This window comes from Macrotis lagotis, chromosome 3, assembly GCF_037893015.1.
Source record: "Macrotis lagotis isolate mMagLag1 chromosome 3, bilby.v1.9.chrom.fasta, whole genome shotgun sequence".
Lineage (NCBI taxonomy): Eukaryota > Metazoa > Chordata > Mammalia > Peramelemorphia > Peramelidae > Macrotis > Macrotis lagotis.
In genome coordinates, this window is record NC_133660.1 from 206252907 (window position 1) to 206277355 (window position 24449).

A 24449-nucleotide genomic window follows, 5' to 3' on the forward strand; every position below is an offset into this window, starting at 1 on the left:
ATTTAGTATCACCTGTTCCTGTTTGTTCTTTGTTTAGTCAAGGTGGGAGATATCTTGATTCCTATATGAATTGGATTTAAATGAAACAGAGTTACAATCTTCAGTCTCACTTTTTTTTAGGTTTTTGCAAGGCAAATGGGGTTAAGTGGTTTGCTCAAGGCCACATAGCTAAGGTAATTATTAAGTGTCTGAGGTCTATTTTGAACTCAAGTCCTCCTGACTCCAGGGCCCCCTGCTCTATCCACTGCACCACCTAGCCACCCCCAGTCTCACTCTTCCAGAGTCATTAAAGTCCAGTGGCAAGATAAAAGATAGGATGGCAATGGTTCAGTGGGATGCTGTGTGGATGACCTTGGATCTTCGATGCTTGACCAGGCTCTGTGCATTCCACACCAATTATTTTAACCAGCTTTATGACTGTTGAAACAAACTGTTCTCATCAGCCCAGTTTACCTAGAGAAATCTTCATATGCTTCTAACCTCACTGAAAGGTTTTTGACCTGTTTGTTATCATTAACCTGCCAAGGTGATTTTACTGGGTCGGGACCTCTGCAAGAAACTATAGCTTCTTGCATTCACGAGTGAGAGTTGAGGGAAAAATGGATGTCAATGGTGGATGAGCAAGCCTGAAAAGGGCTAGGCAAGAAGTCACATCAGAATTATCATTCCTCCCTGAACACCTAAATGTTAATTGCAAAATGCCAGGTAAACTTACTGCCTTCTTTATCATCATATAACCTTATTCTATTTGACTCTTGTTTTTGTCTCCAAAGGACTCAGATGAAAATTGAAATAATATTGAGATGGGCAACTCCTTATTCCACCATTATCAATATTTTATAGATGAGAGAGCTGAGGCAAAAAGAATCTAATCTTACAATCCCATCCCAACCCAGGCAGGAGGATAATGATCTCATTGTCTTCAAATTTTGGGAAAGTCACCATGCAAAACAGTGATAAAATTTGTTCTTCTTAGTGCAAAACATAAAACCTACTGGTGGAAGCTGCTGAGAACAGATTATGTTTTGAATAAACCAGAGGAGGGGCAAGACTAGTTAGATTTGTAAATGAATAGAGTTAACTGCCTTTGAGAGGTTGTGGGTATGCCATGACTAGAGGTCTACAATCAGAAGATGTCTACTTAAAATTTATATAATTACAAAATCTGAATTAAACAGAACCTGAAAAACTATGTAGTCCAACATTATATAGCACTTCCAATAGGCCAGGCACTGTCCTAAGTGCTTTACAATTATTATCTCATTTGATCCTTATAACAACCCTGGGAGGTAGAAGCAATTGTTATTTCCATTTACAAATTAAAAAACGGTTCCTCCAGAGTCATCTGGATTCAGTGGCCAGATATAAGTCAGGATGACTTACATTCACCAATAAAGTAACCTAGTTTATTCTGAACTGATCAGTGGTGATCACTCCTTATATTTTAATTAACTCCTATGAGGTCTTACATACCACCTAGGCCACCTTCTTTACTTCCCACCCCTAAATAGGACAGAACAATGGTTTCCTTTCGAAAATATTTATGTTCTTCTGGGAATATTAACTCAATTCCCTGGGTCCATGTCTTTTTTTTTAATCTTTCCATGTATGCACTATAAAACCTCCTGTGTACTGTGGTTTTACTCTTGATCTCTTATTGGCTAAACTTATGATAATCAGGCTAGGTAATATTGGAACATTCACCTGTCCTGGAACTCACTAATATGAATCCATTCTCCTGGGTTACTTTAGCCTGGACCAAGAATTCCTATGCTCAAAGCATGTTGACCTCTTATGGGCTTCTATATATTAGAATTAAGATTTCATAAAGTTCATTATCTTATTTTCCAGATGAGGAATCCTATCAATAAAGTATCATCCCCAAGATTACAGAGATAGTATCAAGGATAGAACTAAAATGACCAATGCATTCTGTGTTGTACTGCCTTCCATACTACCCACCTGTTTCCTATCAGAGAGAAATTCTTTCTGATTCACACATTTCAACTGTTTTGAGAATCATAGATCCAAACCTAGAAGAGATCTCAGTAACCTTCTAGCCTAACTTCCTCATTTTGATGAGGAAACTGAGGTACAAGGTGCTTAAGTGACTCACTCAAGGTCACAGGAACAGAAAACATCATGAGTTTAATGTGAATCTATATTCTCTAACTCCAGATCACAAGCTTTTTCTTAGCATGTTATCTCTTTATGGGTTATTTGAACTTCCCAAAGGACCCATGGTAATAGACCAATGCTGAAATCAAAAAAATGAACCAATAATAGAATTTTAGGCATCAGTTGGGGTAATACTTTTCTTTTTTTGGGGGTGGCAAAGGTTACCACCTAATGTCTCTATAGTCAACCAAAAGTCCTGCCTATGCATGAATTCAATATTACTCAGGAACATCTAATTCAACTCCAGAAAGAGAACAGGTCTCATTAGTTGTCTGAAAGAAATATGTCTGGCAAATGTAATTTCAGTTTAGAACTGTTTTTTTTTAACCTCAAGGTTGTATTCTCTATTACGTGTTGCTAGATTATGATGGAATTTAAATGTATAAGATCTGAATGGAAAAGGTGAAATAGTTCAATCTTTCCATCCTAAGTTACCCAGGGTATCACTTATGCTATCATGTGAAGGAAAAGAGGAAAAGTTATATAAGCTCAGATCCCACTGAAAATTAAAAGCATGTATACTTTAAAAATTATTTTTTAAAATCCAACTCCAAAATAAACACAGATGCCATATATTTAAATTATGTGCTAAATTGTATTCTGGTTTGGAGTCCTTTTCCTATTATTGAGGAAAGTCAAGTACATTGGTAGCTATTTTTAGGAAAAGGATGGTGATGCTTTCCTCTAATTGCATTAAGCTCTGAAATATTACAGGGTCTCCCTAATTAGATCCACATTCATCAAAACAATCCATCTTAGTCATTTAGTCACAAAGTGGATGAACAACATATGATATCAACAATGTAGCCTTTAAGAGGAGGGGACAGCCTAATCTTTGAGTTAATCAGTAAAAATATCTTGGATGAGTTCTTCAAGATTTGGACCACAATTTAAATTGTAATAAGAGAGTTGGTTGGAATACTTTTGTGAAACTGTAGTTTACTCAAGGATCCCACGATATTTATTTATTGCCACAAAAATTCTTCTTTTTTTAATAAAGGAAGTTTAAAGAGCTTTACAGTTTTCAAAGTACTTTAGATATTATTTCATTTGATCTTCATAAAAACTCAAGTAGAGTCTAGAAGTAATAGAGGGATTTATTACCTCGATGATGAGGAAACAGACTCAAAAGATGTTAAAGACTTACCTATGCTCTCTCAACTCCCATTGCAGATAGGCTTTAGACCTAACTTTTTCTGACTCAGAATTCCTTCTGTTGCCTTTAAGACCAGGGTTCTCCTTGGGGCTAATTTAGGGACATGGGATGATGGGGTGGGAGATGAGGCAGAGTTGAACCTCATTCTAATTGTGAAGGGTTGGGTTTGCCAGGTATATGAGCTCAAGCCTTCACAATCAGAGGTGAGGTTCGGCTCACCTGCCACCCCCTCACCCCATGTCCCTGCAGGGCGCTCTATGACTTCTTACCTTGGAGTTCCATAGGGTCTGATTAATCTCAACTGAAGACAACCAAAAGGAGAGAAGTAAACTTCAGAAAATTACCAAAGGTGTGTGAGGAGTGTAAAATCATCAAAGATGCTTGTGACTAGAAGAATCTGATCCTAAAGTGAAAGCAAAGATAGTTGGAATATTAATGTAGCCAAAAGAAGGACAAGCCACAATATGCTGAGTGGATCTAGCATGGAGGATTTTCAAACAGTCTGCAATGAGGCTATTTATCTATCACTGCATGTCTGTCTGTCTGTCTGTCTCTCTCTCTGTCACATACACACACAGACACACACAATCAATATCTATCTTATGTCTCTCTCTATTAGTCTACCTCAGAATCATCAAGGAAGCCCCAAATGTAGGACTAGATTAATCTGCTTTGGTCCAGGCCACGGATATTGATTTTATGATCCTCTCGACTTTTAATTATGAGTGGTGTTAGTTCTAATGATCATTAAGTTAGTACATCTGTTGCCACAGTTGCCCAGTGCTTTGATGTTCTGAGTGATTAATCTCTTTAATTAGCATTTGACACTTGTTAGCCTTTAGCTCAACACTACTAGCAATTTGTCTAGCTCAAAACCTTCACCTGGGTCCACAGACCAGAGGTACAGGTTCAGAATTTTGAGGACATTCATCAGACCTCTCTACTTGCCCAGCAGTTTTGGAAATGCCAATGGGGTTGAAAGCGTCAGGACCTTTTAATATTAGTCAAGATCTTTGGGGAGTACTTTGTTGTGTCTGCCCTCACAAATTGGAGAGGTTGTAAATCAGAAAACATCTTTCTCTGCCAATTGCCACACTATTTTGAATGATTAAAAAAACACCATCCAAGATGATGGCACTATGATGCTTGTAATCAAAAGTTTAGTCCTATTCTGATCTCCAAGAGAGATTTTAGAAAGGCAGGTTCCTTTAATACTGCAACTATTTAGCACTGTGAGAGATTTTTTAAAAATTTGGATGAGGAATATCTTCTGAATCCTGACAAAGGATCTGCATTAGCTCCATTCAAATTGAAGATAGAAGATATGAATTAATATTCTATTTCTGCTACTCCCTAGCTATTTGATCTTAGACACTTAGTCATCCTGGGTCCATGTTCTTACTTGTTCACAGGAACAAATTTTAAAGTTGGAACTACTTCACTTCCCAACACCACACTTTCCAGAGGAAGAAACCAAAGCCCAGGAAAGTTAGGTGACTTGCTCAAGGTCATAGGGCTCATAGCAAAGAAATTACTAGGACCTATGAAATAAAATTATAGATTGGAGGAGTCAGAGATTCAAATTGAAAGGTATCTCAGATAACTGAGGGAAAAGATGCTGTTAAGGATTCAGGACTGCTAATGAATCCTGTTCCTCAAGCCAAGAATATTAGCTAACACTAGCTAACAAATCCCAATCTACATTTATTATCATACTCTGAGTCAAAAGAAGGGATAAAATAGAGGACTCCACTACATAAGACATTTGTATAAATGTGTGTGTGTGTGTGTGTGTGTGTGTGTGTGTATATATATATATATATATATATTTTAAATATAACAATGAAAATGAAATAGTCAAAGAACTTTTTACTACTGTGCTTCAATTTGTTTTCCAACAAACAGGTGAGATGGGAAAGCCCAATATTATGATCCATTTAGTCAACTAGATAGCAGTAAATAAAGCTATCAGAAAGATGTGTTGCCTCTGAACTTTCTAACTGTGAGATTTTGTGTAGTCACTTAAACTCTCAGCCTTGGATATCACATCTATAAATTGGAGATTATGGTAGCTATGATCCTAAAAGGTTATTATTGTGAGGATCAAATGAGAAAAGCAAAGCATCTTGCAAATTTAAAGCACTATTTATATGGTATCACTTTAAGAGACATTGGTTTCATAGAATTCATTGGCATAATAGAAAGAACACAGATCCAGGAAGCAAGAAATTCAGGTCTGGTCCTCATCCTGTCTCTGCCATCAACTATTTCTGGCACTTTGGCTGAAGAGATTCACTTCTCTGGGCCTTAGTTTCTTCAGTTAGAATATGAGCATATTAGGCTGGATGCTCTGTAAGGTCTTTCCCAGTTTGGCATTGTGTGTTCTTATATCCTTACATACTCACTCAGACATTCATTGGCTAAGTATTTCCTCTGAGCAGGAATGTGAGCACCTGTTCCCTCTCAGCCTCACCAAAGGGTCCTGGCATTTGGGTAGGAGGCTGGTTGATACTCAATTCAGATTCTAGCTTTTGCAGGGTTTGGCAAAGCTGCCCCAGTTCTTCCTTATTGAATCATCCTAAGAGCAAGCAGGTGTTTTTATGTAATCACACTCTTCAGGGAACTACTGCTGATCCGTTGTCAACCTCAAAGGATAGTTCTACAAGCAGATCATCTTTAAAAAGTGGAAAAGGGCTAAAATTGCTCACTTAGCTTTCATTTCTCAGTGAGACAACAAACAATACCAGCAGACTTTGTTATTCTGAGCAGGAGGTCATAGAAATATTCCCTTTTTCTTTTTTTCAGGGAAGCTGTTTTTGAGTTAACCAACACATCACTTGCTTCCCTCTTCATCTAGGATTTCACTTAGATGCCCAAGATTTCCAAAGTTTCTTCCAAATCTAAGGATGTTAGGCCTCTGTGAATCTACTTTCTAAGGGAGGTGTGAAGATAAAATGGAACATAATGCATGCTGACATTTTGGAACACCAAAGGTTGGAAAGGACTTCAGAGATTACTTAGTCTCTGATAATAGTAAAAATAAGAACGTTCATTTCAAAAACCCTCTGAAGTAAGCAATGCAAGTATTATTATCTCTATTTTATAGATGAGAAAATGGGGGGGGTTAAAACTTTGATAATATATTGGATATGTGACCTTGTAAGTATGGATTCCCCTCCAATGCTGCAGCATAATCCATCCACATTCTCTTCTTTAGTGAGATTTTTAGGAAATGTCCTTCCATAGGGTTTTCATCAAAACTTCAGATAACTGAAGGACAGAAACCTTAAATGATTACTTTCCATCATGTAGAGAACGTAAGCTATTCAAGAACAAGGATGTTTATCCTTTTGTATTTCTATCCCCAGCACTATTCTTTCCAAATAATAGGAATGTAATACTGATCGTTGGATTATATTATGTTGCTTTGGATTGTATTGGATAGGATTCAATTTCCTTGTCTAAATTTACATAGCAAATTATAGACAGGACCTGAACTAGAATTCAGTATGTTTTGCCTGTAGTTCCAATAGTTATCCCACCATGAAGTTACTCTATCAATTAATATGTCATTGTCCCTAATTCATACCTGTATCAAATGCTTAAAATGAAATATTCTATTATAAAAATTTGTCTCTGGGGGCAGCTACTTGGTGCAGTAGATAGAGTACTGGCCCTTGAAGTCAGGAGGACCTGAGTTAAAATCTGACCTCAGACACTTAATAATTGTTTAGCTGTGTGACCTTGGGCAAGTCACTTAACCCCATTGCCTAAAATTTTAAAAAAAATTAAATTTGTCTCTAAAAGATTTGTCATCATAATGTCTATAACAGCATTTGGGTTCATTATTAGGAAACTAACACAAATAGAGGTTATGACTTGACCCAGAGCTAGATTTGCTCTCAGGTCTTCTTGGATCTAGATCCAAGATTTTATACTCTCTGCATCTTGACTGTCTCTAAATAAACTACTTCATCTCCACAAATCTACAGTTATCTTTCTCAAAAATGTGAAAAAAGTATTCTAATAGACATGGACAAAAATAATATTAGAATATGGTAAGTGAAAGAAGAGGGGAGGGAGGGAAGGAGAGACAGATAGAAATTGGGATTCAAAACATTAAACAAATGTTAAAAATTGTTTTACTATGTAATTGGGGGAAATGTACTTTAAAATTTCACAAATATCTTTTGGTACTGCTTCAATGCTGGGTAATAAAATCTTCTTTTCTAAGGGCAGCTAAGCGATACAATGGATAGAGCATTGCTCCTGGAGTCAGGAGTCTTAGACATTTAATACTTACTTAGCTGTGTATGACCTTGGGCAAATCACTTGACCCCATTGCCTTGCCAAAAAATAAATATAATCTTTTCTTCAAGTGCAGGAATTTGAGGTAAAGAAAGCAAAACCCAATATTTATTAATTTCCCCATTGTTTGGTTTTGTTTAATTATTCTTACTCATATTTTGATAATGATGTTTGCCACTCTGTTTCATTAAAATATGCAACTTTTTTTTAATGCTCTCAATGTGCTCATTTAGCAATCCAAGTCCCCTATAATATTGTACCTGTAGGAACATAATAAGTTCCAGACCCAAATGTCTGATTTGAGAATGAAATTTCATATGTTCATATACTTTGCCTCCTCAAGGACATTACTCATGTTCAGGGGGGCATTTTATATTTCTTTCTAGCCTCAGATAACAAGTAAATATTCTAAAATAAGGATATTTATAACATCTCAAAATCACATATTGGTACTAGTTTATCATATTTCACCATCATGCAACTCTTTCAGTCATTTCTATTATTATAATACCCATCTTACAAATAAGGAAATTGTTAGTGAAGGAGCTTACCTGAGTTCTCCAAAAAGATTTCCTTTCTGCTGTTTGTGTTTGTGGGTGGATTGTGCCATTGGTCAGCTGCCAATCTCAGGAAAGTAAAATGAATGACTGGTGTGGCTATCTAGGAGTTTCCCTCCTGGTTTTTCATTGTCTGGTCATTCCTATTCTTCTTCCTCCAATTCATAGAAACAGTCAATTGATAGGGGAGTATATATGATGACTCTATGAAGTCTCAGGTTCAATTGAACTCAACTGAAGCAATATTTGTGAAGTGCCTGTTCTATGCAAGGGTTGTATTAGACACTAAAGACTAAAAGACTACTAAGAGAAAATGACAAATATTATGCATTTTTATACAGTTTTATACATGGTTAAAATATCAGATTCATTATGAAACAGCATGATGTATTTGGAAACAACCCTAAAGTTAGAGTCATAAACCAAGTTCAAATCACAGCTCTGCTATTGAAAACTTGACCTTGGTTAAGTTACTCTGCAGTTCTGGGACTCATTTTCCCCAAATATAAAAGGAAGGAACTGGATTCTGGAAAACAGTTTGTCTTCTTAGGACACTTTTCCTTAATGATGTCCTTAATACCATTTCTTGGGTGTGACCATTGGGCAACATATTGCAGCCCAGAAATGCATCTCTCCAGTGCATAACAATGTATATAAAACAATAACTCTAATAGTATAAATTATAGGTCAAGATTTGTGTAACAATAATTATAGAATATATGTACATAAGGTTCACAAAACACTTTGCATACATTATCATTCTTTATCTTAATTGCAACTGGGTGAGGTGAGTGCTTTTATCATTCCATTTTACAGATGAGGAAGTTGAGATACAGAGAGATTAAATCATTGAACCAGTTTCACATGACTGGTAAATTGAACAACAGGGAGTCACACTCAAATTGTCTCACCTCCATTTCCAGCTCTCTATGTAGCTGGAAATTTCTGGAAATACCTGATCTATTTCTTGATAAGATATATTTTCAAAATCATATAACTTCTTGGGAATTGTTGAAAATACAAGATACTTGTGTAAAAAAATTAATTTGATAGAGTCCAATGAAGTCTTTAAGCTCTCTTTCTAGCATGGTGTCTCATGTACCTGTGAAGCTCATATAAGAGATGTCTTCAGAGAAAATTTTGTACAGGGATCCTCTAATCATCAATATAAAGTGAAACCTTAAAATATAGAGATGAAAGCTTGACTTGGAGCATCTGTGCTGAATCGAAGAGAACTTCCCTGGAGTTGGAAGATTCCTCTAAATGCTCTAGAAAACACCATGTTGATTGTATCTGGCTCCAGAATATACAGCGTCTCCTCAATGACATTCATGATCTCTCACAATAGATGTTAGTCTAACAATAATCAAATTACAAAGAATTAAATGGATTTTAAAAAAATATCTATTTCCCAGATTGTGACAACAAGCCCCATTAAATTGGTGCATCACACATAATATTTTGGACTGATGACATATAGTTTTGTAACATTTCTTGGACAGAAATGAGAGACATAAGCATCAAGATAAAATAAATTAGTAATTGGTGAGGTGTTATATAGGAGTCCTTGATAGTCACAGATGGCATGAGGGAAATTTGCCTTTACTTGTTCATTTTTTGTGTTTTTTTAAAGTTTTTACCTGAAGTAGAACTTCCCATAATGCCTACCCAATATTTACTTAGTCTGAGGATGATAATATCCCAGAGTTGGAAAGGAATCTCTTTTACAATATGCTGTGTAGATGGCCATTTAGTCTGTGTTTAATGCAGTGACAGAGAGCTACCTATCTCATGAATCAGCCTTGTCTCCTTTTTGGGCAGCTCCAATTGTAAAGAAATATGTGTAAGGTCAGTTTACAGTAAATGCAGGCCTAGAATTCCAAACCAGCCCTCTGAAATCAAAATTCCATTTTGCTGTACATCTATCCTATCTTTTCCCCCACTGTAGAAAAAGACACCTTACTCCTCACCATAAACAAAGGATATAATATGCTGCAAAAAGTGAATGTTTATTGCATTCCCTAATCATCTCAAAATATAAGTAAATAGTTAAAAGGAATGTTAATTATTTTCCCCTCCTAATGATCCCAGTATCTCTTGCTGTCAAGGGAATTATCATCTCATAAACATGCCAGTTTGGAAAATACTTCAAATGACAGCCAGAAGATGTCAAGGCAGCAAGAATAATTGGAATTCAATTTATATAAAGGAGTTTCCATTTTTATTATTGTTTAAATGGGTTCAGATAAATTGAAATGGTCAGAAACTTAAACAGAGAAAAAGTAAAGGAAAATGTCATCATACAAAAAGCTATGGAAAGGAACTGAGATGATCATAAAAATTCTATGCCCTTGAGAGCCTGGAGCAGTCTATTCATAATTGGGTAGGTAGAGAGTTCAATGTTTCAGTCAATTTCAGTTGTTTCTGAATTCACTGTTCCTGAATGAAAGATAGATGGATGAAAGGAGGGAGGGAGAGAGGGGTGGAAAGATGGATGGATGGATGCAGTTACCAAAAGTTCTTAAGAAATTGGAGATCTGATTTACATTCACTGTAGGTGAATTTATAGATAAAGTTCTCTAATGCTTCACCACAGAATGGAAATGATTCCGAAAGGTCTAGTCCAGGAGAGCAAAACCTCTGGAAGGCTCTATTGAGTTTTCAAAGCATAAAGTTTGTCTTCTTTAAGTTTGTTTTCTATAACCTGGTTGAGTTAAGTTTGGAGAGGTTCAGTACCAGCTTGGCTACCAGGTAATGAGCCACCCAGTGAGAACAGCTCTTAGAACCCATCTACTAAAATGTGGAAGGCTTACAGTCTGAACCCTGGAGGTCACACCCACATAAACAAAGTCATGAATCTTTGAAGTAGTATATCATAGATTGGAAGCTGGTCTCAGAGGCATATAGACCAGGGTTCAAGTCCTACCTTGGACACATGCTGGCTCTGTGATCCTAGACATATAATTACATACCTCTCAGTAATGCTCCTAGCAACACTTTCAGATAATTGTCAAAATGGTTGCCAAGTTGCATTGATAAAGGATATGCCTACACCAGTGAAATCTCAAGTCCATTTTAAAACTATATGGGGTGGCTAGGTGGTGTAGTGGATAAAGCACCGGCCTTGGAGTCAGGAGTACCTGGGTTCAAATCCGGTCTCAGACAGTTAATAATTACCTAGCTGTGTGGCCTTGGGCAAGCCACTTAACCCCATTTGCCTTGCAAAAAACCTAAAAAAAACCCGATATAAGTGTGCAAATAGATTAATAATTGATTACTGTTTATTCTATGAATGAATGACATTAAAGAGAGTAAATTTAGCATGAAAAACATCTACTCCATATATGAATATGTGTCAGTTTATACTGTGATTTTTCATTTAAACTCAAGTTAATGATAATCTTCTATCTCTTTTGTTGGTATCAGAATGTTATAAGGGCAATCTTTAGATTTCAATAGCAACCCAAGCATTTATTAAACACCTGTTATTGTGCAGAACATTTTGCTAGGCATTTAGTGAGGTATCAAATTTAGAGAATAAATGGATCCTGATTTTGAGCAAACCACTTAACTAAGGGTGGGGAAAAGAGGTAAAGAATTGGATAACTAAATCTTAAAAAAATCAATGAATTAGGTAAAACTCTGAAATTATGGAAAGTTTACCAAAAGAAAAGGAGAATTAGAGGAATGGGAAGAGAACCTGTAGAAATAGGGAAGTATCTTAAGTAAATTAAGAAATAGGAAGATGAAAACTATGCAATTATAATAACCAGTCTCATGGAGAAGAGATACTGAAATGTTCCACTCCTTTTCATTGACTAAATGGTGGACCACATTATAGACATTAAATCAATTTTTTGCACCCAAATGAGAAACTCCACATTTCCTTCTAATTAATTTCAATAGATTAAGCCCTATTGTTAAATATGCTATGGATACTAATGCTGTTGTCCAATTTTTGGTTAAACTTTCTAGCTTTGTATCAACTGCAGATTGAATAAACATGACATCTACTTCCTTATCTAAGATAATGATAAAAAAAGAATTAAAAAGTACAAGCACAAGGACTCTCAATCTATTAATTTTACTGACAGATTATAAGGAAAGTTTCTCTGTGTGGATAGAAATGACAGCAAGGTAAAAATAAAAACATCCATAGCAAAATATAACTAAATAAACCAAAAAGAAATCATGGGAATGACAATCTGGTTGAACTCTATTTTAAAGTATTTGATATACTAGGAATAGAGAATTAATAGAGGCAAACAGACATTATAAATATGTATATATATACACACACACATATCTGTCTATTTATATGTAGAAACACAGACAGATAGATGCTTAGCTAGATCTCCATTTCTTTTGCTTTAAAAGAAATAAATGTATCTTCACTGTATTTCCTATGGTTGCTATAACATAAATGTTCCTTTTTCTTTCTCAGAACTGGGAAGAGAGATAAAGTGACTTGGAACTAATGGGCTAGAGAACCTATCACCCCTAGGTCACTGTTTCAAATCCTTCCTGATGAGGTTAGCAATGACTCATTCCCAGATGACAGTTGCTCGGTGACCTGTGTAAAATGAGACTGAAGTCTGACTCCAGGACTTTGAGGACAACTTTTCACAAAACATAGAATATTGTCACTGACTGCCATTGCTACACTTTTATAAGGATGAACTGAATGAATCACAGAATCTTAGTTAAAGGAACTTCATGGATCATCTAGCTCAACCTATTTCTGAAAAAAAATCCCTTATCTAGAAGAGCAGAAAAGTAGTCATCTAGTTTTTCCTTGAAGACTCATAATGGGGAGGCAGAAAAGGATGGGGGAGTCACAGCATGCCAAAGCCTATCATTCCAAATTAAGATAGTTTTGATTGTTAGGTTATTTTTCCTTAAGTTAATCTGAAATATGCCCCTTTGCAACTTCATTTCATTTCTCTATATTCTGCACTCTCAGTTCGAGTCATCTAAGTAGAATCCATTTTCTACTTCTCTTCAAATGTGTAGTGTTATTAAATGATTAAATGAGCTATTTGGAAAGCATTTGGCAAAGTATCTGGAACATACAAGGTGCTATATAAACATTTATTCCTTTTTCTCTCCCTGTTAGGGCCCCACCAATTTTTCTCCAAACTATATATTCATACTTCCTTTAGTATATCCTCAGATAATATGATGTTAAAGACATTCAGCACCCTAGTTTCTTTCCTTTGGTGATGCTCCAAACTTATCAGATTCCTGCTCAAACTATGGCTCCAGTTGAATTCTGAAATAGAGTTCAAAACTATTATTTCCTAAATCTTGGATACTGTGACTCTCTATGCAACTTATAAGAATGTTAATTTTTTTTTTCAGGAGAGGAATGATAACTTTGAATTTGAAATAAACACAACTTCTAGAACTTTCCAACTAATAATTTAGCCATACACTTAGCGCCACATTAGGGACATGAAATCAATTTTTTGCACCCAAATGAGAAACTCCCCATTTCTTCCTAACTAATTTCAATAGATTGAGCCCTATTTTAAATATGTTCTGGATACAAATGCTGTTGTCCAATTTTTGATTAAACTTTATAGCTTGGTATCTACTGCAAGTTAGATAAACATGACATCTACTTCCTTATCTAAGTCAATGATTAAAAAAAAACAATTAAAAAGCACAAGCCCAGGTGGAACCAAGATGATGCCTTGAAGCTACCATGCTCCCAGACCTTTTCCCTACCAAAAATAAATGAATTCTCTGCTCTGACATCCAAGCTACAGATTCCACCTTCAACAGTTGACATCCTAGAGGATCTTCAGTGAAGGTCTGTCTCTTTGGGAGAAAAGGGGAAGTAAAGCCCTGGAGGTGGGAGAGCAGGAAAGGCAGTGGGAAGCTTTTAGCCACAGTGCAGATCCCCACAGCTTGACAATAGTAGAAGTCTGGACAGTTAGATAGCAAGCCAGCAGAGAGTGTCTCAACCTGCAGAGAGTGTCTCAACCCCAAACTAAGTCTGAACCCTGAGAAAACCAGGGTAAAAGACAGGACTGGGTTGGGGACAAACCACTGCTAAGCCAGAACCTAGACATAAAGGAGGAAACAAACTTCTGCAAGTGGAAAGCCTGGACTGCATAGGCCAATGACAAGCCAGGGAATCAGACTCCAGGAAAAAAAAAAGCTTGAATCTATATTCCTTATACCCAGGAGCAGAGCTAAAACAAATAAGATGAGCAAAAAAGCTAAAGAGTGCTTGCTATAGGAAACAACTTTACAGACAAAGATTATAGTATTGCCATGTCTGAAGAAGAAATCAATGAAAAATAACTCACAGAGATGGTCTCAAAACAGTTTATTAATTGGACTCAATGGCAGTTAGGTGTTGAAGTGGATAGAACTCTGGTCCTGGAGTCAAGAGGACCTGAGTTCAACTCTGGCCTCAGACAATTAATAATTGCCTAGCTGTGTGACCTTGGGAAAGTCACTTAATCCCATTGCCTTAAATAAATAAAACTAAAAAAAAGTAATAAAAAAAGAATTGGACTCAAATAGAATAGTTCATTAAAGAACTTAAAAAAAGAATTCAAAAACAAAGAAGAGAAGAAGAAAAATGGAAAAAAGAAATGAGAGGCATGCAGGAAAATTATGAAAGAATGATCAGAGAATTCAACACCTTTAAAAAAGGAAACACAAATGGTAATTGAAGAAAATAAAACTCTAAAAATTAGAATTGAACAAATAGAAACCAATGAATCTATGAGACTTTGATAAATAAGTTTATCAAGCAATCAAATAATCAAACTGCTATTGATAATATCTGATTTATTAAACAAGTACTTGAGCAGTAAATAACACCAGGTGAAGGGCCATAAAGATTTAGAATTTTAGCAGGAAAGAAGGAAGAGTGTGAACACTGAATAAATTCTATTCAATAGATTTGACCTAGAGAGGGAATAAGATACATTCCCATTTGGGTTTAAAAATCTATCCTATTCTACAGGAAGGGGGAGGGGTGAAAGGGAAAGGGAAAGATTAGGAAAGAAGGTACTGATAAAAGGAAAGGTGAGTGTCCAAGTGAAAATAAACTGAAAGTTAAACTTTTAAAAGAAAAGTTAAGGGGAAAGGAAGTAAAATTTTGGTGAGGAGGAATAAGATGAAAGATAAAAATATAAATGGAGAAAGATAGCATGGAGGGAAATACAGAAATCTTAGCTATAAATGTGAATAGGATGAATTGTCTTATAAAATGGAACCAGATAGCAGAATGGATTAAAAACCAGAATCCTAGAATATGTTGTTTACAAAAAACACATTTGAAGCAGAGAGATACACAGAGGGTAAAGGTAAAAGGTTGGAGCAAAATATATTATGCCTCAGTTGAAGTAAAAAAAAATCAGGGATAGTGATCCTAATTTTAGATAAAGTAAAAGCAAAAATCAATCTCATTAAAAGGAATAAGGAAGAAAGGAAACTACATCTTCTTAAAAGACACCATTGGTAATGAAGCTATATCATTACTAAATATGTGTGCACCTAGTAGTATAGCAACCAGATTCCTAGAGGAAAAGCTGAACAAGTAACAAGAAGATATAGATAGTAAAACTTTAATAAAAGGGGACCTCAACCTCCCTCTCTCTCAGAACTAGATAAATCTAATCATAAACTAAACAAGAAGGAAGTTAAGAAGGTTAATGAAATCTTAGAAAACTTAGATATGATAGACCTCTGGAGAAAACTTAATGGGGTTAGAAAAGAATATACCTTTTTCTCAGCAGTAGATGGTACCTATATTAAAATAGACCATGTATTAGGGAAAAATATTATAATCAAATGAAGAAAGGCAGAAATAATAAATAAACACTTCTGAGACATGATACAATAAAAATTACATGTAATAAAAGGTCATGGAAAGATAAACTAAAAATTAATTGGAAATTAAATAATTTGATCTTAAAATAATGGGTGGACCAAACAGAAAATAAGAGAAATAATCAATAAATATTTCCAAGAAAATGATACTAATGAGATATCATAACAAAATTTATGGGATGTAGCTAAGGTAGCTTTGAGGGGAAACTTTATATGTCTAAATACCTATATGAATAAAATAGAGAAAGAGGTGGATCAATAAATTGGGTATGCAACTAAAAAAGCTAGAAAAAAACCAAATTGAATATACCCAATTCAATACCAAATTAGAAATTCTGAAAATTAAGGGTATTCATAAATAAAACTAAGAGTTGGTTTTATGAAAAAGCCAATAAACTAGACAAACATTTAGTTCATCCGACTTTAAAAAAAGAAGTTAACCAAATTACCAATATCAGAATGGAAAGGGTGAACTAACTACTAATGAGGAAATTAAAGAAATAATTCAGAGTTACTTTTTCAAACTGTAAATTTGATAACCTGAGTGAAATGGATCAATATTTATAAAAATATAAACTGCCCAGATTAACAGAAGAGGATATCATTTACTTATATTTCAGAAAAAGAAATTAAAGAAACCACCAACAAACTCCCTAAGAAAAAGTCTTCACCTTCAGTTGGATTTACAAATGGATTCCAACCAACATTAAGGGACCAATTCATTCCTATTCTATATAAACTATTTTTAAAAATAGGAGGAGTTCTGCCAGATTCCTTTTGTACATCAACATGATGCTGATACCTAAACCAGTAAGAACTAAAACAGACAAAGAAAATTATAGACCAATCTCCCTAATGAATATTGATGCAAAAAAATCTTAAATGAAATTTTGGCAATGAGACTAGAGCATGTTATTACTAGGATCATACACCATGATCAGATAGGATTTATAGCAGGTTCAATATTAGAAAAACGCAGCATAATTGGACATATCAATAGAAAAACCAACAGAAATCATATGGTTATCTCAAGAAATTCTGCAAAAGCCTTTGGTAAAATCCAAAACACTAGAAATTTTAAAAGTGAATTGAGTTTTCCTTAAAATAACGAATACTATCTAAAACTTTAACATATATTATATTAATGAGAATAAACAGAACATTTCCAATAAAATCAGGGGTGAAATGAGGATGCCCATTATCACCATGACTATTAAATGTAGTGCTAGAAATGCTAGTTTTAGCATTAAGAAAAGAAATTGAAGGAATCAGAATTGGCCAGGAGAAAGCAAAGCTTTCACTTTTTGCCGATGCTGTGATGATATATTTAGAGAAACTGAAAAAAATCAACTAAAAACCTCTTTGAAAAAATTAACAGATTCAGCAAAGTAGGATATAAAATAAACCGACTTAAATAATCAACTTTTCTATATATGAACAATAAAACCCAAGAGAAAGAGAGAGACATTTCATTTAAAGTAATTATAGACTTGGGAAATAAATACTTGGGAATCTACCTCCCAAGTCAAACCCAGAAACTATATGAACACAATTATAAAGCACTTCTCACCCAAATAATTCAGGTCTAAATAATTGGGAAAATATCAATTGCTTATGATTATTTTGAGCTAATATAATAAAAAATGAAAATTCTACCCAAATTAAATTGCTTAGTCAGTGCCATACCAATCAAACTACCAAATATTACTTTACCGTGGTAGAAAAAATAATAACAAAATTCATCTGGATCAACAAAAGGTCAAGAATAGAAAGGGAACTGATAAAAAAAAATGCAAAGGAAGGTAGCCTAGCTCTAAAACTATACTATAAAGGAACAGTCATCAGAACTGTCTGGTACTGGTTAAGATCAATGGCTTAGGATAGGTTCAAAAGAAACTGTAGGAAATGACTAGAGTAATCTACTATGTGATAAACCCAAAGACATCAGCTTCTGGCATGAGAACTCACCATTTGACAAAAAATAGTCAGGAAAACTGGAAAATAGGCAAAAACTAAGCATAGACCCATATCTGACCCCCCATACTAAAATAAGGTCAAATGGGTACAGAATTTGGACATAAAGGGCAATACCATAGATAAATTAATAGACCAAGAAATATTCTATCAAATTTAAGGAAAGGGGATAAATTTATGACTGAACAAGAATTAGAGTACATTATAAACTAAAAATTAATGATTTTGAGTTTATTAAATTAAAAGGCTATTGATTAATATAATTGATGCTGCCAAAATTAGAAGGAAAGCAGAAAGCTGGGAAACAATCTTCACAACTGGGAGTTCCAATAAATGTCTTATTTCTAAAATATATAGAGAATTGCATCAAATTTATAAAGTTACAAGTCATTCCCCAGTTGATAAATGATCAAAGGATATAAACAGACAGTTTTCAAATGAAGAAATTAAAGTTATATATAATCATATGAAAAAGTACTCCAAATCATTATTGATTAGAGAAATGCAAATTAAAACATCTTTGAGGATATCACCTCATAACTCTCAGATTGGCTAAGATGAGAAAAAAAAGGAAAATGATCAATGTTGCAGAGGTTGTGGAAGGATTGGGACACTGATGTGTTGCTGCTAGAATTATGAGAAAATATGGAGCTATGCACAAAGAGCAACAAAATTTTTCATTCCCTTTGAACCAGCAATTCCAATTCTAGGCCTACATCCAGAAGAAATCATAAAAAATGGGAAAAGTTCTAATGTTTCAAAATATTCATAGCAACTCTTTTTTTGTAGTGACAAAGAAATGGAAATTGAGGGGATGCCCATCAATTGGGGAATGGCTAAACAAGTTATGATAGATTAATACTATGAAATTTATTGTTCTATAAGAAACTATAAATAATCGGCCTCTAGAGAAGCATGGAATGAGTTACAGGGAAGGGAGCGAAGGGAGTAGAACTAAGAGAAAAATGTACACAGTAACAACAACATTGTTAGATGATCAGCCTTGATGGATGCAGCTCCTCTAAGCAGTTCAGAGGGCTAGGACAACTAACTGTATTAGCCCAGCTATGGGCAATATTATCCCCTTCCAGAGGATGAAAAACCAAACTAAGCCAAACCAAACTAACAACAACCAAAAAAAAACCACTTCAGAATCTTATGAACACTTTATAAAAATTATCTCTTATGTATCTCTTTCCCTTAATCCTAATTCCTCATACTGAAAATGACTGATTTGAAAGCATGTTCATCAAAAATATGTATGTACAATGGTAACCTGACTGATCCTTGCTGAGGGGAGGGGAGTGGGAAGGGAGGATGGAAGGAAATTTTGTAACTTAAAATATGCATATACATATGGATGAATGTTGGAAAAACTTTCATAACATATATTTGGGAAAAAACTACCATAAATTGTTTTAAAAAGCAGAAACCCAAATTAAGACCCCTGAGTCATTCTATGTCAGATTACCTTCCAAGTTGACATTTAAAAATTGACAACTATTCAAACAAGCAACCAAACAACAATCACTTAGCCTACATTTTGTCCACAGCAAATATCTTTAGAGATTTTATAAAATTCTTTGTTAATGTCTAGATTATCTAGACAATCAATTCAAAGGATGAAATAAGTTTTCCCAAGTAAATGAAGAAATTATAAGACATGGACCATGCATGGAACCAACTGATAGTACACAAAAATTCCTAATGTTTAGCTTAAAAATCAGCCATTTTTCCTCTGATACTACTTCAGTATCCCTTCTGTCTTCTTTCATGGTGTCCGTATAGTAGGGAAAGGAATTACTTCTTACACATACCAACCCATACACACAATATCAACTATGATTCCAAGTGACCTGAGAGAAGAATTTCTAGGGGAACTGCTTAGCATCATAATCTCTGAATGTTGTTTTCTAGAAAACAAAAGCCATTTTCTGGAAGTATGAACTTTGAGAGTTGCTTCATGAGCAGTCCCAAGTTCAAGATTTGGGGTATTGGACTTTATACATAGAGTTTTCCTGGTGTAGCATGTTCCTTGGACAAAAATCTTCTTTTGGAAAAAAATCCTTGATTTCTGGGAAGCAACTTAGTTGGAGAGTAGTTATTGGATTTACTTATGAGGTAAACTTCAAGACATGCACTTCAGGGTGACTATCCAGGTTTTTTTGTGAGAAGGGGTTCACTGAAATAACAGAAGCTTGCCCCAATACCAATCTCAATTTCAATTCAACTATGAAAGGGGTTTCATTTCATTGTAGACTATTTGAATGCTTCATAGTTCTTATTTAAACTTTTGTTTTCTACAGAATAACATAAAGGCTATATTTCTGATGACAGTGTATATTGAATAGTTAAAAATCTGCACCCTAGATATAAACTATTACAGAGTTTTGATTTGGAAACTTTACTATGTTTATCTAGATGGTAGCAATAAGTGAAAGAGAAAAATTAACTTTCTGAGATTCAACTTCCAAGATCAGACTCATTATATGTGGGACCAGACTACTTGGTGGAGATGGGAGAAGTCTTGGGTTTCAAGTTACTCACAGATCATATATTTCAGGATTAAAATCAGAAATCAGGGGATGGCTTGGTGGCACAGTAGATAAGAGTACTTCTCCTGGAGTCAGGAGGACCTGAGTTCAAATCCAACCTCAGACACTTAATAATCACCTTGCTGTACGACCTTGGACTAGTCATTTAACCCAACTGCCTTGCAAAAAAAACAAATAAAAAATTAAATCAGGTCTCCTGATTCTTCCTAGATATGATTGGATGACCAAGGTAGAGGGTAAAAGACTTAAACCCTCAAATCTTATTTGGATAAAGGCTCTTAGATTTTTCCCAAGAGTGACATCAGAATAATTCCTTTTGTGCTTAGCTCATGCAAATCCTTTTTCTTTCCTTCACATTAGTGCATCTAGGAAATTGAATAAAGAGCTCACGCTGCATTTCACCTTGCAGAATTTAAACCTGTCACCTGGGAAGTTAAGTATAGAATATAGGAATAGTGTTACAGAAGGACTATTTAACACTGGTAAGGCCATGTTACATTGATGTAAGGAAATTGATATTGAGTCCCATGTAGCTAAGCAGAACTATCACCATCACAGATTTTTATTAGGTATCTTACTAGATCAATACATTTATGAGGATTTGGCCTCATTATAGGTGAAGACTGTCACATAGATGCAGTGTCCAAAAGGTCTTTGAGAAGAACCTAATACTCAAGAATATTTTTCTCTACCTAGAAATCAAAAAATACCTGAATTTTGTGCTTACCTATAAAACACTTTTCTTACAACTGTATGAGCAAATTTCAATAAAAGTTAAGGAGATGGGGGGGGTTGTAGATGGGTTAGAAAGTTTAAATTCCATAAACTACAAAAAGAATTTATTAAGCCCCAAATTATACTAAATGCTAGAAAAACAAACATTAAGCAGCAATGAAGTCTTTGCCCAAAGAAATTATATTCTTTTAATTAAATGACTTCTCTAATATCACAGATCTAATAATGTCTGAAAGTAGTATTTGAATACATCTCCTCATTGTAATCCTAAAACTATGCCCACTGTGTCACATTTATTATTATCCATTCTGAATAACTAGTTCCAAGGATATAAATATTTATTTTCTTAGGAAACTGTTCTTTTATTACTAGTCATAGTTTTATTAACAACATCAACAAAGCACCCATGATGAGGATTATGAGATTATTTCTTCATTTTAAGGTTTCTAATGTGAAATTCTAGGTCACCATAATAAAGGCATAGTCATCAGGACCAGGCAGGTTATGGTGCCTTTGTACTCTGCCCTGGCAAGATGACATCTGAAGTATTTTATTGAATTGTGAATACTGCATTTTAGGGTAACCAGGAACAAGTCAAAATAAGATATCCAGGATGGTAAAAAGTATCTAGTCAGAACTCTGAATGAATTCTTCTCACTTAAAACCATTGATCTTTACATTTTACCACACTGCTAAGTGAAATCAACAGAGATTATTTTTTCATGTCAGTTAATGAACTGAGTTTTAATTTCCTAAAACAACCTAAGTCCATTTTTTTATTTGCTTTTTTTTGTGACACTAATGAAATTGTTTAGTTCCAATGCAGGAAAAGTCCGATTTATACCTACAGAATCTCTTTGAATCACAGATTATTTTCAGCTGTTCCACTAATGTGAACTATTGAGGATTAAGAAGAGTAGAGGAGAATGTGTAGATGGTTCATCAGAAATCCAATTCCCTTGATTTAAAGGAGTATCATAAGAGTCACATGATCTGCATGAAACTAATATAGTCATTGTTTCTGCAAAGTTATCAAATCCAAAACCCCATAATAAAGGAATTATGTGCTAGATATAGAATAATTATAGTTAATTTTACAAGTCAAGAAGATGAAAGCTTCATAAAAAATAAAAAATCTTTCATTAATTACAGAAAACTTTAATACTTAAGGCTCTGATTCAAAATTCCTACTGTTAACTAAATCGTAAGTCCACCAGGTAAAGTGATCACACAAAAATTTTTAGGCATAATGAGGAGAGGGGGTCCAATTATAAGATTTCTACAATGTAGTAGACAATAGCAAGAAACAGTAGACATTGGTCCAAAAATAACAAAGTTGGAGGAATCAGCTAGGACGGAATAAATGACTTCTGTGGTGCTCAGAGATAAATGCTACAAAGGAGAGGAAGGCAGAAATGAAGAGTGAGTGGCAGGAAATATGGGGGGGACAAACCTGCAAACAACATATCAAGAGGGAAAACATGAATAAAAATGTAGCTCACAAACCAGCATAGTATCCTAAAACATAGGGGAAAATGAATTCTGTAAGAGAGAGTAAAACACACTGAACAAATATAATGTGAAGGAAAGCAAACTGATATTGCCTTATTAAAGATGCAATCCTGTAGACTCTACACTGATAGACTACTCCAAAGTGAGTCAAAAGGGGAAATAATTTCATAAAAGAATAAATCATGAATTAAGCTTTGAAATTAGAGTTCTCGAAGCATAACTAAAATTCACAAAATGCTAAAATAGGAAAAATGAAAACATGATGGAAAATCTCTTCAAATAAGTAGAAACTGTGAGAAAATAATAAATATGGCAAATTAAAATTTTGAAATGGGGGAAAATTTGGATTAGAGAAGCTTAAGGGAAGTCTAAAGATAACATGAATATAATTCAAATAAAATGACCTTGAATTCAGACTATGTAGTGATAACTTAAGAATGATATATTTCTAAAACTTGCTAAATAATGATAGGGAAAATAAAATAAATCTCCAGTATCTATGAATATAGAGAAACAAAAGAATAATTGAGAGAATTCACAGATCATTACCAGAAAAACAAAAAAAAATAAGTTCTTAAACTGATAGAAGGAAATTGAGCAATATCATTAATAAACAATATATTTTTGCAAGAACAAAGAAATTCCAAATATGAAATTAATGCAATTAGAATAACACAAGATTATTTCACCTTTATAAGAAATCATTAAAGATCATAGAATAATGGGTTCCAAAAAGCAAAGGAGCTCAAGCTACAACCAAAAAACATATATTCCCCCATTCTTGATTATAAACATCAATGAAAAAAATGAATTTGAGGTCTCCTTGATTTTCTCCTCCTTAAAGAGGAGAAAAAACACCTCAAGTTAAGGTCAGCTATAGTTCTGAAGTGATTTTAAATACAAATTAATGATAACCTTGTCTTGGAAGGGAACATGATTCAATAAAGTTTCATTCCCCTATTAGAATATTCTTGAAAGCAGAGACTTTTTTTCCTTGTTTTTTGTTTCCCCAGTATCTAGCACAATGCTTTACTTAAAATAGTCGTAAGATTAAAGCATTATAGAATATACATATAATGAAAGATTAAGGATATCCACATTTCAACTTTCATAACCTTCTCTCTTCCTCCTACCATGATACTATTTTTTTTAGGTTTTTGCAAGGCAATAGAGTTAAATGGCTTGCTCAAGGCCACACAGCTAGGTAATTATTAATTGTCTGAGGCTGGGTTTGAACTCAGGTACTCCTGACTCCAGGGCTAGTGCTCTTTCCATTGCCCATGATAGTCTTGTCCTTCACCTAGTGCTCTCAGGAGCCCTTTCATTGTCTCTCTCTCTGACTTTCTCCCTCTCTCCCTCTGTCTCTCTGTCTCTGTCTCTCTCTGTCTCTCTCTCTCTCTGTCTCTCTCTCTCTCTCTCTCTCTCTCTCTCTCTCTCTCTCTCTCTGTATGTGTGTCTGCCTCTCAGTCTGCCAGTCTCTCTCCATCTCTTTCTCCCCCCCCCCAATCCAAACACACATTTAGGAAAGGGTTTGGTAAAAGACCTATACATCTCAAGGCCTATTCAGTCACCCTTTTCCTTCTTTCAGAGAGGCTTCTACTTTAATCCTGAATCATCTTA